General features: G+C 37.8%; 1 long non-coding RNA gene across 1 annotated transcript; it reads right to left on the bottom strand.

The window, feature by feature from the left end:
* Positions 1-2559: 2559 nt before the first annotated feature.
* Positions 2560-3759, bottom strand: LOC124176164. The gene is made up of 3 exons (XR_006869317.1): positions 3538-3759; positions 3204-3272; positions 2560-2591 (listed from the first exon to the last, which is right to left on the bottom strand). It is a non-coding gene; the product is annotated as an uncharacterized LOC124176164 (long non-coding RNA).

Genomic DNA, 3759 nt, shown 5'->3' with positions numbered 1-3759 from the left:
GCCAAAAAACCAGAACCTCAATTTTCGACATCTTTCAGCAGGTCCTTTTTTCCTCGTATCTTTTCTTCTGTTGATCCCACGCTCCTTCCGCTGCGTTTCCTGAGTCCCTGAGGGTCCTATTAGTCACGTACGGTTCATTCGAATCGAATCTGAGATCAAAAACTTTCGGCTCGAAAAATGAAGAAAAGGTAAGGCTAAACCTGTTACGTGGGGGTGAGGGTGTACTAAGCCGTGGTTGTAATGATTGATTGAATAATCAATCTCCCACGTAACGACAATGAACAAAAATTAAATCTAAGCAAGACCCACCTTCCGATAAGCACGTAATTCGTAGGATCGTGTTGCTATAATCCTGTTCAGGTCTGTGAGGTTTGTCCAAATCATCCAGGCTAATTTATAGTTATAAAAATGGCAAAGGTTGTCGTTCAAAAGAAATGACTTCGAATGATTTAACTGGTAAAAGATAAACTATATTTGGTACGATTTGGTAATTTAAATGTAATGCTCTCGTAACAATGAGTGTTGATAATGACGTGACAATTTATGAAGTGTTTTTATTTATATGACAATCCACGCTGACGGACGAATTCATATTCAAATGCAGAGAAGCTGCAGAATCGCTAAATTTGACCATCTGCGTGTTTGAGCAAATCGTGTGTTATTCTATTCTAATGATATTATTATTAGATACCAAGAACATCTATCCTGAACGATGGTTATAACTATCTGGTCGTGATTATTGTATCTCTCTTTCTAGATTATCTTAAATTAATTACATTTTCCATTGTTATTTCTTGTTGGTTAAATCTTGGAAACAATACGTATGATTTAATTGGGGTAGTGAAGCTAGCCACCAACTCTAGTCTTACTTTTGACTAGATATTATGATAGCAAATTTTTTTTAGACAGGTGAAAACATTAGAATTCGTTGAATGTTGAAGATCAGCACTCGGATTGACTTATCTTTAGATGTAATACGGCCAGATTGAGAGCCGTCGGATCGTGTCGGTCTGCGTCAGTAGAATTTCTGGATCATTGCCTCACCTCGAGATCGGAAGGGTTGATGAATCCGAACGTTATTAACGTCGAGCACTTAGTCTTTGTAAATTTAGAATAATACTCTACTATCGAAAGCTATGGTTGGAAATGTCAATTTGATTCACTCGCGGTTTTTATATATATTGAAAGGTGATTCTAACGATTATTATTTAAAGGTGATAATGTAACTGGTTATTATCATAAGCACTTAATATTACCAGATCCGATTGAATCTGGGCAGAATTTGGTATAATTTGAGGAAACGGAATATCATAAAAATGTCTATTCTCGAAATAAATAGATTCAGTAAAGAACAGGAAAGATGGAACGTAGAAGATAGTGAGCCTTTTCAAATCACACGATAATATGAATACTAAAATCTGACGGATTACCAAGAGGCTTTAGGCCGGTCATGACTAAGATTTTCCGAACGCTACTATTTCTCAAGAAGGGCTAATACGGGTTGACGTCCACGCATCTCGCGACTTAACAGACGAAAGACGCGGCTTCTTGGGCCTGAGGGTCCAAGGAGCTGCAGTTGTAATAAGTTACAACGGTAATTAGCCAATGAGGTGCGAGGGCGACCTCCCGGTGCCCGAATCCACGTGGTCAGCGTTACTTCACGCTCTTCGACGGTGTTCCGACGATTCTCAATCTCGTCGGTCACATATTAAAAGTATGAACAAGAGATATTTGCATACAATGTTCACACATTCATCCATACATCTTACTAAATAATCTATTATAATTTAGTTCACAATGGATGAATAGTTTATGTTAAATATCAAAGATAGTTTTGCTTTAAAAAGCGAGGTATTATTAGGCTGAGCTCCGCTGTTACTAGCTCAGCAGTCTTCTACTTCAGTTCTTGGTACCAGTTATAACCAGGTCTCTACGTGACTTTTGCCAGGACGGGTGGAACTCGCCGTTATTAGAATATAAGATTTTGATGGAATAATATCTGTACCCTGCAGAAATCAAAGAAATGAAATGAAATGGAATTTTGAAAAAGGTACGTCAAGGCGGTACGTCGGGGCGTAACAACCCATTTGCATTTTTGGCGAAAATTTTCGCAATTTTGAAAAGTGCTGGAATAAATTCTTTCATGCACTATTCGGACGTAATTTTGCGAGAGAACTCGATTGGGCGCAGTCTCAATACGCTGCGTTCAACGCATCAAAAGTTACACCCCTACCCTACCCTACCCTACCCCTACCCATACCCCATCTTACTATTACGACTCCTCCTCCCACTCCTACTACTACGACTACTCCTATTCCTACTCCGACTTCTACTACTACTACTTTTACTCCTACTACTCCTACTTCTACTCTTATTCCTACTCCGAGTCCTATTCGTACTACTACTCCTACTTTCACTCCCATTTCTACATCTACTCCTGATCCTACTTCTACTGCATCAAATATTATGAAAATGGTAAGCTCACTAAGCACAAATCCTCGTCCTCCTCGTCCTCCTCCTCGTCCAGCTCGACCACCTCCAACCACCGCCAACCATCTCCAACGACCATTGCTAACCACCTCGGGTTATATCTGGAATAGTAATAAATATTTTCCGTATAAGAACACATCTAAAATATTATGTAAGTATTAATATAATTAATTAATTAATCAATATGGAATAAATTTTATTAGCGTATTTCATCCTGATGAATATGTGCTTGCGCGAAAAATGAATTGAAATAATTTATTGTAAACATGACAAGTTTGAAATATTTCAGATGAAATATAATCACAATTGCCATCAAATATTATAAAAATGATTTACTCACCGAGCACAAATCCTCGTCCTCCTCGTCCACCTTGTTCTCCTCGTCTTCCTCGTCTTCCTCCTCGTCCACCTCCGACCACCTTCAATCAGCGCCAACCACCTCCAACAACCACCGATAACCACTTCGAGTATACCTTGAACAGTAATACAAAGTTTCAGTATAAGAACACTTCAAAAATATTGTGTAAGGATTAATATAATTAATTTATTAATTAATAATATAATAAATTGTATTAGCGCATTGATAACTACTGAATTTGTGCTTACGCGAAAAACGAATTGAAATAATTTATTGTAAACATGACAAGTTTAAAAAATGTTATATCAAATATAATTACGATCGCCTTTAGACATTATAAAAATGTTAGACTCACTGTGCAGAAATCCTTGTAGTCCTCGTCCACCTCGATCACCCGGAATCACCCAGGGTTATACCTCGCATACTAATAAATATTTTCAGTAGTAGAACAACATCAAAAATATTGTGTAAGGATTATTATAATTTTTTTATTGACCCATTTTACCAAGAAGATTATGAGAAAATTATAAAAAATTATAGAAATTTTATTAGCGCATTTATTGCTACTTAATTTGGGCTTTTGCCACAAACGAATTCAAATAATCTATTGTAAACATGACAAGTTTAAAATATTTCGAGTAAAATATAAATACAATTGCCATTAAATATTATAAAAATGTTATACTCACTGTGCAGAAATCCTCGTTCTCCTGGTCCACCTTGTTCTCCTCGTCTTCCTTGTCCTCCGAGAGTCGAAATTCACCAGGTAGCGGACTTGGAGCGCAGGAACCATGGAGCGGTTGTCCTGGAAGTCAAGTTCCACCAGGTAGTTAAGACCTTGAGCGCAGAAACTACGGAGCGCTTGTCCACGAAGTCGACTTTCACCATGTAGCGGATCTGGAGTGCAGGAA

This window comes from Neodiprion fabricii, chromosome 1, assembly GCF_021155785.1.
Source record: "Neodiprion fabricii isolate iyNeoFabr1 chromosome 1, iyNeoFabr1.1, whole genome shotgun sequence".
Lineage (NCBI taxonomy): Eukaryota > Metazoa > Arthropoda > Insecta > Hymenoptera > Diprionidae > Neodiprion > Neodiprion fabricii.
The sequence above is the reverse complement of the archived record's forward strand: the minus strand, read 5'-3'. Positions and strand labels throughout refer to the sequence as shown.